We start from the raw sequence: 13,160 nt of genomic DNA, 5'->3' as shown, positions 1-13,160 counted from the left end.
TTATATAAAATCCTAAACCTAAAAAAAATAAATGGAGAGTGGGAGAGAGAGATTTATTCTCAATCATATATTTATTTATTTATTTATTTATTTTTTATATATGTTGAATTGCAGTGTAATATGTAAAAGTTGGGGTGCCAATAGCATTTCGCTAATATTATAAATAAACTATTATTTTAATTTTAATTAAAACTTTGATTGGAGAAAAGTAAAATTATTTTTTTAAATCTTAGTGCTTCCCAAAAATCTAAATGGTTGTATTTTGAAATCTTACTAAGTTAGTCTGACTTCTCTTATCCAGTAAAAGACACGGGTAATTACTAATTGTTATTATTATTATTATTTTTTTTTAAATTTGAGATTTTCTTTGAAATCAAGATGACTGTAGTTTTGATGATTACAATTGTTGTGATCCATGTGGGCTCAATAGTAAGATTTGAAATCTTACCAAGTTAGTCACACTAGTCTGACTCAGTGACTCTCACTTTTATAATCCAGCGTTTGTTATTAAATAAGAGGCATAGGTAATTAATATTATTAATGAAATATTATTTTAATTTTAAAAATTATCTTAAATAAAATTTTGACATAAGAAAAATAAAAATTCTTATAATCATTATTTTTTAGTTCAATGATAAAGAATTTTTGAAGTCTCTATCTTTATCACTGTTTATATATTTTTTTAAATACCTATTATATCCTCAATATTTTTCATAAATATCAAATTTGACCTTCTTTTTTCTTGGAATATTTTACAAATACCATTTTTGTCCCTTACCTATTATATTTCTCTTTTATTCTTTTTTGAATTAGTGAATAGTATTTCAAAAAATAAATATTGATTTGAAGATGGGGTTGGTTGGAGTTCAAAAGTGATTCAGAGTCTTCAAAATGAAGAAAATGACAATATGAAGACAAAATTTGAAACTTTGGGTTAGAGTAGTTCTTATAGAATAATCAAAAGTTGAAATAATAAAGGCCCTAGCCATCAACTTATACCCAGAAATCCTTAATTTAGGTTAAGGAACCATGCATCTTCAACTCTATCATAAATTATTTTTGATCTACTAAACTTCATCTTCCATTATTTTCAATCTCATCATTATCTCTTGTAAAAACCCTTGATTTTCCATCCAAAGGTTTAGAAAATACTTAAAAGATTTGATCTTGTTCTTATGGTATAATAGTTGAAATAGATAGAATCTTAAGTTTACAGAGCAGGATAATGATCTAGACATATTTTTCCACGTTTTCGTAAGTATTCGAGGTATCACTATGTTTTCAAATTAATGACCATTTCCTTGACCTTGGTCTTTTCTTATAGATCAATAATAAATGACCTAAATTCTCTCATCTTCAACCTGTAACAAACATCTCCTAGTTCATCGACCTCTCTAATAAAGTACTTTTAAAATATTTAACCTCTTCTTCAATCCATCATTTTGAACTTCTCCTCAATCCCTTTGTTTTTCCTATCTAAAAGTTCATCATCTTCTACTTTAAAAGTCTTATCTAAGTCATCGTATATTATAAGATTGAAAATAACTGATTTTGAGAAGAAAGGCTAATGATCGAAGGCTTCTCAACATGGATAAAGTCTAAAACATTTTTTTTGTAAATTTAAATGCCCTTTAATACACGTGAATCAATGAAGATGTGGGGTCTTAAAAAATGAACTCACTTAAAGTATCTCCAACAATGTTTTTTCTTTTTTATTTTTTATTTTTAAATAAAGAGCATCTTTTGTATAAAAAAAAGTAGCTAAAGTTATTTTAGCTAGAGTAAAATTAGATCCCGACTCCACACACTCGACATTTATTTATATATTCTTAATATTTAATATGATTTTACTTTACAAACAATCATATTATGGGCCGTGAGTTCACATCTTGGCATCCAAAAACACGTTTCGATGCTACAGGCTTGTCAAGAATGAAATTTTAAGAATTTTGAAAAAATTAAATAAAAAACACATCACTTTTCATCGTTAAATTTTAATTTTAAGTTTTGAAAATTAAATAGTCGTCCATCTTCAACACTTGGATCATGCTCAATTTTTTTTATTTTTTATATATGAGTTTTTCCATAAAATCTAAAAGGATGTTATGTTGAATTGCCAATGTGGGTCAAACGACGCTCAGTAAAATTTAAAATTTTACTAAGTTAATAAGAAAAGTGTTTTTTTTCATTTTTCAAATATTAAAATAACTAGATTTGGAAGCTCTCTACATGTAGAGAGTGGAAACCCCCTCTTTATTTTAATGTTTATTTTTAAAGAGTTTCTTGGAGATAATTTTCTCATCTTTCACTCTTTAAAAGTAAATAATCAACACACTTCAAAGAGTCCGTTGGAGATGCTTTTACTTGATTCTTAAAAATACCCCCCCAAATTTTATCTTTTCTTCTCTTTTTTCAATGATACCTCCTCCAACTTTATTGTCTTCCATCTTATCCCCAAAGAATATGCCAGTGTTGACAGGCATGGACAAACTCTAATCTCTTATAAATGAAGTTAGTGGTGACAAATTTCACAAATCAACCTTACTATATCCTTTAAAAATTGGCAATATTAGGTTTACCCCTTGTAAAACGAAGGATTAGGTTAACCCTCTTCACCTGGAGTCAACTACCATTTTTTTATTTTTTTTTATTTTTATGAATTAAGAATGAAAATTAGATTTTATTCAAATTTAGTTTTGATTAGAATTTTGAAAAAAAGATTAAAACAAAGTCACCTTTCATTGAAAAAAACAAAAACGCGTTGACTTCTCGAGGTAACTCTAATATCCCCAATTTTGCAGGAATATTACTAAATTACCATGGTGGACCATGGCCAGCCTGTCACGAGTGCGTGGGTCCAAAGTTATTCCCACGTGGCATTATTTGACGAAACCAAGATGCGGGACCGGTGACATAGTAGGTGTTAGGGAGCAATCCATAGGTCATATGGTTGACACAAACTGAACTATCGCTTTCGCTAACACGCGCAGTGAGAAGGGGACACGAGTGCGTGTGCAACTTGTGTCTGCTGGCGAGTCTACCCTACAACGTCACCTTCCATATTAGCCTACTGTCATTTTTATGTCCCAACAATTGACTTTATGTATATAGATAAATATTTTCTCAAACTTGAGGTACTAATATTTTCATAAGTAAAGACCCCTAAATGTTCCTTAATTTTATATTACTACTATCTTTAAGAAGTCTAAAGATCTTCACTTTCCACTAAGGTTGTCAATGGGTTAGCAATGGTTTGATCTCTAATTTACCTTGGATTAGAACCATCATCTTTTTTAAGTTCTTAGTGGTTTCGAATCTGATTCTAAAATAAGTAAAATCAAAGTTGAAAAATACAAGAACTTGTGTAAATTGCAATTCTCAATAATTGGACTTGTAGCTATGTGATTTTCGAGCCCGAAGATCACTGTTATGTGGATTTGGAGTTGCCATGATTTATTTTTGAAAATTGGTGTGAATGACCATCTAAATAATAATTTGGAGAAAATTCAATTTTAGGCAAAATAGTGACATTCTTATATGAATAGGAAATCGATCTACCTAAGATCTAGGTAACTGTTTGATTAAAGAGAGGAGAAGGTTTTAGACACTCCTCTTTCTCCACCTTAGATAGTAATCTCAAGTATGTGACAATTTAAAAAATATAAAAAGAAATAAAATTTTTTTTTTGAGAAAATGATGATTTTGTAACTTTAAATGTAAGGGATTTTAATGTCGGCCTAGATTATGAGAATCACCTCATCGAAAGAGGTAATCCTTACCCATATTTTGCCTTGAGAACAAAATTTTGAAAAATGTTGATTTCTTGTGATTATGGGTCTACTCTAATAGAATGAGAAGGGCCCAACTACCTTTAGCCTCAAAATAAGTTTTGTGGTGTGTGCAAGTTGAAAGTATGCATTAACGATGACAAAAGCTTATTTTTTTTAAAAGGCTTCAACTCTTATACTTTTGACCCAACCATGGTTCAATCTACTAGAGGTAGGGGAAGGTCAACAGTGCATCTTATGGCTTTCTAAACAAAATTAAAGAATGGAGATAGGAAGTTAGAAGAAGGAGATGGAGAGGGGAGATAGGGGGAATTAAAATGAAAATCCTACTCTAAAACCCATTTTATAGCCTTTACACTCTTCTTCTTTCTTACTTTTTCGTAGGTCCTTGATGTAATATTTTAGGTTAAGTCCTTTGGTAAGAGAACAGAGTGAGAGAGGGAGTGAATAAAGGGTTGAGTGATGAACTGAGTAGAGCTTAGATTGAGAGGTATGAGAGATTAAGAGAGATGACTAGAAAAGGGAAATTCAAGCCTTAGTTTTCCAAAGGATGAAAGAGGTTTTTATAGGTGTTGAAGGGTTACTTTTGAGGTTAAAAATGTCAAAGATAAAATGTGAAGGGAAATGACATGAATTTTAAGCTAAAAGGTTTGGCATTTTAGATTGGGGAGGGTATTGAGGGAAAAAGGTTTGATGGGCTGCTTTTAATCCAAACTTATGGATAAAATCCAATTGAGTTGGTTAAGCAACCATACTTGGGTTAAGAGTTGTTTGAGGTTGAGGGGTGGGGTGTTTGAATGACTTGTGTAAGGGATTAGGTAGTTAGGTTTTGGGATGGTGAATTAGATGATGACATGTGGTAAATTGTATGAAGATGAGTGGGTTAGGTGAATTGGTTAAGTAGAAAATGTGTGGGGATAGCTTGTGATAAGGGTTTGGATGAAATGATGGGACTGGATGATGACAAGTAGTATGGGTTGAGGTATGGATTGTATAACTTTTGAGGTTGATAATTGGGGTAAGTAGATTGATTTTGGGAAGTTGATGGTGGTTATAACAAATGTCCCCCTTTGTGAGCATGGGTTTTTTGAGGGTTTGTGGATCTTGAATGTACATTAATGGGACTTGGGAGGCAGGACTTCTGGATAAATTGGTTTAATTTTAAGAAGAGTTGGATTGGGCCTTTGTAGGTTGGGTTTAGGATTTGTTGTGGTCTAGGTTAGGAATTTGCTTGGAATTAGGGGATAAGTTGGGATTGGTTTAGGTTAGGGCTTGATTTGAGGTAGGATTTAAAAAAAATGTTTAGGGGCTTAGAAGTAGTTTATGAATGATAGATTCTAGATGGGCTTGATAATGAGTTTAGGACTTGATTTTAAGATTGAGTTAGAATGGTGATGAGTTGATAAGATGATGGGGTTTAGAAATTAGATAAGTCTTATTGTGAGTCCAAAAGACTATTGGAAGTCTTAAGGCCTTTAATTTGAATAAAAAACTTTAATTTTGAAAATTTTGGCCTTTAGGCCTGTTAACGGATTTTTGATAAAAATACGATTTTTTGAGTTATTTTCGAGTGAGGCTCGTTCAAATTGGACTGTCTACAGAAATGAAACAAAAAATACATTGGGTGATTATAGTATAATTTCATCTTCTAAAACATAAAAAACATAATTATAATTTTTTTAATAAAATACATGAATTAATGATTTCTCTAAAAACTAAAATTTGACTTAGTTTGAATGGAAACTTGAAAATTTTATGAAATATTTATTAACTTTAAGGAAAATGTTAGCCTTAACCCCTAGGTTGAGACTCCCCATCAACATGACCATTAGGATGTTAGGAATTTCCAAAAAACAAAAAAATTCAAATGTGTATTAATCCTTAGAAGATCGAAATTAATCTCTAAGAATTCTGCATTTTTCTTCTCTTTATATCCACACACACACACACACACGAGTTTGCATGTGCTTATGGCATAGACATCCTCTTTTGAGGGTAAAAGAGGAAAAATAATAAAATTAGAGAGGTATTATTAAAAAAATATTTGGGATTAAAAAGAAAAAAATAATAGTTACAGGAGTATAATTGCAAAAAAAGAGGAAGGAAGGGGAAGAGAGGAAAGACAATAAAGTTGAAGGGGTGAAAAGAAAAGACAATAAAATGAGGCCCATACAAAGGAGTGGATAGGATTTTATCCCCCATAGGTATAATAATTGTGGGACCCATACATAGTTGAAATGAATTTGAACGTGATTATCCGACTTGCCATTGCATTTACATATAGAGCAAAAATTCATTTATATAGTACTTAGCCATAACATTATCCAAGGTTAGAATCTTTTTCAAGAGAGTGGTCCATATAAAAACAAAACACCTTAAATAAAAAATTTCGATTCCAATAGTATATGCTAAAAACGTTGATTGATTCAAAATCTACATTGGAGATATATAAAAAGAATTGAGTGATATATTTTTATCCTAAATTGGCAATGGTATTTCCAAATCATTGGAATGCCATACAAAACCAAAGTCTTTAGGAATATGAGAAAGTGGACAGTGGCGTGTCATTCAATTGGCGAACGAGGAACGTTATAATCAAGATCAAATCTCAAAATAATTATAGTAAATTTTAACATTCTTCTATTTCAAGACTTTCAATTTCTTCATAATCCTTTCCTTGTTCTCTTCCCAAACCAAAAACAATTTCCAACATTTTCCTTTGTCTCATATCTACAATTATATTTTGTAGATTATGGGGGCTTTTCACATGCAATTCCAATTCGCTACTTAGTGAAAATAAAGAGGATAAATATCTAAAGTGCTCATATTGATGGAGAATCTAGTAGATTAACATATTCAAATGTTTAATGTAGATAGTTGTGTTTACAATTGAAATGTAGTTATCTTTATTTAGTGTTTTTATTAGTTCGGTTAGGAGGTCTTGAGTTCAACTCCCCCATGGGATTTATCCCTATACACTTGGTACAAATGAAAGGGCGACATGCATGCTCGTGGGATTAGTTTGGTGCTCTAGGAGGTTTGAATACCAAAGATATAAAAAATAAATGAACCGAGTACCTAAATCTAACTTTCTTTTTTGGGACTATTTAAAAAAAAATTATGAGTAAGTTGGATTTGAAACCATGACCTCAAAGTTGTTTTGCAGTTACAATTGTATCATTTGTCTCTACGAAATATACCTATGCCACCTATCCCAAGTGAAGTGCACATATACACAAACATTAACAATATTTTTTATAGTTAGGGTAATCTAAATGGACTAGGTTAATTCTCTCTCGACTCATAGAATATTTTAACTTGCTTGCGTTTTTTTTATAACAATTTCAAATATATACAATTTAGTATCTTTTTCAAAGTTAGCTAATTTCTTTTGTTTAATTTTTCACAGGTAATTGTTGGGCTATCACTACTACTGTTGGTAGAAAGCTATTATGTCATTAATACAAATAAGTTGTTAGAGTCATCACCGACTTACAATTATTGGATCGGTGGAATGGTTCCTAGATTAGATTTAACTTTAACCTATATTGGGATTCTATTTGTGTTAGATTAGGATTATTTTTAATTAAATAGAGTTGGATTATTTTATGAATTATAATTGAATTAGGAGTTTAATTTGTTTTCCATATAAAAACACCCATAACCATGAGTTAGTGTGGGCTGATTTTTGCCTTAAAGAGAATAAAGTTTTATATTATTTTATTATTCTCTCTCAACTTCTATCCTTCATCTTCTATGTGTGGTATACATGTGACGTGCTTCTTTTTGTTTTATGTATCCGTAATAATAAAAGTTATAAAAAAAAATTGACTCCACTACATAAAAATCTTAACAATTGGTATCAGAACAAGATGGTTTGTTGGGAAAATGTTTGGCACGGCTACGCAACAAATTTGATTGAAGAAGATGACCAGTGATTTGAGTTTCTCATTTTCACAAAAGCTCAACAACTCCAACTATGATTTATAGAAATCATGTCTGGAATCGTACATGATGGATCACGATAAAATTACGGGCTTTGCACCGTGTCTAAACCTAGAGTGGGTGAATAGTTTAAATAAAATTTCTGTTTTAAAATCACCCCCACGAAGTTAATTTAGGTCTCTAGATTATGCTAAGATGATTAAAACCATAGAGATGCACATGATTAATCGAATTTGAGTTATGTCATAACGTACAACACCATTCATTGAGTAAATATTTTATCAAATCCTTAATGTGCATATTATGGCATTTATGTTATTCATATAGACTTAAACATAATGCATAATCGTAAAGAAGACACGAGATTTATAGTGGTTCGGCAACTTGCCTACATCCATTACCAAGTACCCTACTCTCGAGTCTTGGGCTCCACTACCACATAGAGGTTTATGGTTCATCTAAAAAACTTACATAGAATTTGTATGCCTAAGACAAATTCTAAACTTTAAGATCGAGATAACGACATCCTCTCGAAATAGAATTTTTCCATCGGTTGAATCCCTAAACCAATTTGTTTAGAAGAGGTAACACCTCATTCAAACTTTAAGTTTCATCCTTAGGAAACTTAGAACATTGTTCTTTTGAGTAGAGTCCCCAAATCTTCTCAAGAGCTTGGTTTTGTATTGGAACCAAGAACCTCTTTTTGTTAAAAAAAGATAAATTAACAATAATTCTCATAAGGACTAGACTCAATGGATCGATTTACCAATATGGTGCTTTGAGTTCTTCACATCCTTGAGAAAGTCATCTTCATCTAAATGTGCTCATTGCTTCAAATGGCTGCTCTAAGCTTTTTTGAGATTCACCAATATGTGTGCAAGCAAAGATGTTGGATGAAGTGGTTCAACAATGAAAAGGGCTTGGGTTGAATGTGTTTTCAACTAAGTTTAGAGCCTTTCTAACTTTGAAAAAACTTGGAGATAATGATAATGGGAAATTAATGTGGGTTTTCTCTGGAGTTGGAACCTTAAGAGAAATGAGCAAAAAAAAACTCATTTTAAGAGTCATTTTCGAGCTCCCAATGGCTCTGCTGGTGGAATCAATTTTTAAAACACTGCTACCGGTTTCATTTGTCAGTTGCTACTGGTGCCACCGATTTTGGTGAATAGTGCCACCGGATTAATTATGAAAATGTCATTGAGAGGTATCTCGACCATAACTTTCAAACGGTAGCTCTGCTTGACATGTCGTTCAAGGATTTGATAGATCTAACTATGTAGAACATCTCCAAACTACCGCCAAGGGGTGGGCAATGTAACAAGTGGGTGAAATGATCAAAATATTTTTTTTGTCATTTCTAGTCAGAATGAGCTTTCAAGAAGTTCGATGACAAAACGGTTCGAATGTGTGATAGATTTTACCTATATAATGTCTTCAAAAAGTTACCAAGGACAGAGGATGGTCTTAAGGTGTTCAAATCTATAATGTCCCCTAAATGACCATTTTTTTGTTCCCAAAAGGTCCAATGAGTGAATGGGTTGAGGAGAGAATTTTCTAATCACTACGGGTCAACCTATCAATCATCTAAGTGTTAGGAAATGATCTTAGGTAGACTCATTACCGTTTAGGCTTTGTACACACACATAGGAGCTTTTTGTCGAGACGTGTGCAGTTGAACAACTTTACCGGAGTCTTCATATGTCTTTAATGGCAAATCAATCTGACACTCAATATATGTCTCGGGATTGACAAAATATGGAATTAACACATGAGCTATGGGACGTGACATGTGGAGACAATATGGTGCGGCCAGAAGACCTTACATCGAAGACAAAGTGGAACACCAAGGCTGGTAGAGCTTTCTATGCACTAAAGAAATCCATAGATGACGACATGCTAATTCGTATCTTGGATGCGAATATACCAAAAAAGGCATGGTATATTTTTGCAGGTTTATTCTTCAAGAAAAACATGCATCACTTTCAACTATTAAAAAGGAAATTGGAAGTCTAGAACAAGGAAAACTCTCGGTTGTAGAAATTTCCTTCACATGAAGATTACGTGCAGGGAGTTATCCTTATTGGATCTAGAGAATAAAATCTCGAATGTCAAGATGAGGAGATTCTTGATTAACGGTCTACGAACAGAGTATGCAACATATGTGATGGTTATTGCCTGGTGGTCGACACAACCTTCTGTGGATGAGTTAGAAAATTTGGTCATTAATCACAAGATGGTGCTCCTCAAAATTAGTATCTTGAAGACTAAAAACATAGAATATGCAATATTTTCTAAATACTCCAAAAATAAATGGCGAGACAAATTCAAATCGAATCACAACAAAAGCAAATCACATAATGGAAGAGATACTAACGTCAATGAAAAGAACGACAAAAAGGCACAGTATAAGCAGACTAAAAACTCATATTATCGCTGTGAAAAATCATGGCACTTTGCACGTGATTGCAGAGTAAAGTTGATTCATGCAAAAGTTAATGCAATCACTAAAGATTTTCGACATACAGAAGCTAGTAAGTAAGGGGGAGTCAATGATGAGAAAAATTGAGATCCACAAACAAACTATGCATCAACTACTGAAACATAAGGTTTATTTGCAACAACTACCACCGAGATGATCGAAGAACACCCATTCACAGTTGTGGTGGAAGATCAACATGAAAAAAACTAATCTAGCCTCAGTGAATTGCACATATAAGTAGAATGCAACAATTTACTATGCTAAAGATTAGATCGTGGACTTAAGTTGTTCAAACCATATGACGGGTGATGAGAAGATATTCAGAACCATGCATTCATATGTTAAAAATCGAGTGGTTGTGACAACTGACAGCTCACAAGATTCGATTAAGCATGTGGGTAATGAAGAAATCGGGGGGAGATTTGGCGAGGATCTATTACTATGAGGAGTCTACCATGTTCCTATTATGGCAAAAAATCTATTATTTGTTCCACAGATAACTAGGACAGGACGATATGTCTCATTTGGACCCTAAGATGTGAAGATCTTTAAGAATATTAAAGTAGATGCAATACCTATGATGAAAGGAATGCGTGTGAAGTCTATGTAAGTAATGTTGACAGAAGAGGCATACATAGAAAATATCAGAAAAAATGAGACACCAAACCTTTGGCATACACGACTAGGGCACCCAAGATACAAAAAGCTTTATGATATGGAGAAATGTGAACTTGTCAGAAGACTTCTAAAGATTGATTTTCGTTCAGACACATTATGTGCAGCTACTTTTGAATAATCAAAGTTTCGATCGAAAGAATTGTTGGAGCTAATGCACACTGACGTGTCTGGCAATGTGAAGTACTCATCAATAAGAGGTAAGCGCTACATGATCACTTTCATCGATGACTTCTTAAGGTATGTTTGGGTGTACTTCTTGAAAGAAAAATCTGAAGCATTCAAAAAATTCAAGGAATTTCGTCTAGAGGAAAAGACATTGGTTGGGCATAACATCCGTTGTATACAGTTCAACAATGGTGGAAAATATACCTCAAAGGAGTTCAACGAGTACTTGAAACAACACAAAATTAGAAGGCAACTCACTTGTGCAAATATGTCACAACAGAATGGAGTAGTTGAACGGAAGAGTCGACATTTAGGTAACACGTGTCGATGCATGTTGCACTCTAAAAATGTGTGACCACAATTTTGGGTTGAGTCAATGGCGACAATAGTGTATGTGATCAACTGGCTACCATAACCTTGACTTGGGTTTATTTCTCTATACGAGAAACTACTTGGACAGAAGCCAACGGTAAAACATTTTCATGTTTTCGAGTGTATTTTTTTCTTTTTTCTCACAGAAAATCTACAAACAAAATTTGATAACAGGGCATTGAAATGCATCTTTGTGGGTTACGATTCCAAGAAAAAAAGTTGGAGCGTTGACAAGGAAGATCTAGGTCTCACGGGATGTAATCTTTAATGAAGCATCGTCATGGTGGTCAAACGACAATATTTTATTACCAAATTCATTAGAATTTTAAGATGAAGTTCAAATTTATCTCAATAAAGATGAATCGAAGTAGGGAGAGATTGATCAATTCAGATCTGGATCAAATACTCAAATGACCAAGGTTGGTAATGCTATTGAGCCTAAAAGTTCTCCAAGAAGTCGTAATGACCCTTAAATAGTCCCTCAAAAATCTATAAAAACCTACTTCTCTCAAACAAACCCCCAATGCTTGAACATCCTATTTGAAATTTCATCTCTCTCAACTCCCAAACCCACTAAAGCCTTTCAACTCACATAACCCTCAAATCCACTAAAACCTCTCCACTCACTCAATTTTCAACCTAAAATCTATTAACTTCAAATCCCCATACTACAAGCATATCAACCCTCAAATTTTACATTGAAGTTAAGATTAAAAAAAAAATACTTCCAAAACAAAAAGAAGAATATTAAAAAAAAAAAGACTCAAAACTTCAAGGTGGATGTAAGAAAATAATTACACATCCCTCCATTCTTCATCTCCATATTCTATTTTCTCCTCTAATCTTTCTTTTTCTCTTGATTTTGGAGATCCACCTCCCTTGAAATGTAAGTTCTTGTGGTCTAGTCACCGTGAGGTCCTTTTCTTAATGAGGTGACCCCCATGATCTAGATCCAAAATAAAATTTCTCAAAGATTGATGGTACAAGTTTTATTTTCATCAACTTTCTTTATTAAATTTTTTCAAAAAAATAAAAAATGACCCCTGCATAAGTTACCACCTAAGGTAAATGAAATAGGATGCCTAACACCTTCCTTATTTCTTAAATGGACCTTTTACGTAGATCTTAAGTAGGTTAATACCAAATCCATATAAGACTCATTACAAAACTAATCTTTAAAAAAAAAAAAAATTAATTGAGGTGTCCATTCAAACTTTATTTTAAAAAAGAATGATGACGACTCCAAATTCAAGTAGAGATTGGGTTTTCGACGAAGAGTCCATGTCTACAATTTCATCACCATTGAAATCATCCTAAAAAAAAATGTCTAGCCCATATATTGAAAAATGTTTGGCTCGCTTTAGGGCCTTTGAACACTTTCCAACAATTAAATATATAAATATGTAAATAACTATACATGAATGTATAAAGAGAGAGAAAGAGAGATGACCTTGTATATATGAACATTTTTTTCATTTAAGCACGTGGGATAATCTTGTTACTCTCGTAATCACAATCATAAGCATTATTGTAATATTTTGGTAGTTACAAAATTAATAAAATTTAAGTTTCTCCAAATTGTTCAATAATATTTACATAAAGTTTTGATCAATAAAAGTCTCACATCAAAACAAAATATTGCCAATAACAAAAATAAGAATCATATGCTTACAATAAATTCGAAAATGAAGAATCCAACATCTAGAAATATATACACACGTGGAAAACGAAAT

Source organism: Akebia trifoliata, chromosome 2, assembly GCF_017979445.1.
Source record: "Akebia trifoliata isolate Shusen 1 chromosome 2, ASM1797944v1, whole genome shotgun sequence".
Taxonomy (NCBI): Eukaryota; Viridiplantae; Streptophyta; class Magnoliopsida; order Ranunculales; family Lardizabalaceae; genus Akebia; species Akebia trifoliata.
The sequence above is the reverse complement of the archived record's forward strand: the minus strand, read 5'-3'. Positions refer to the sequence as shown.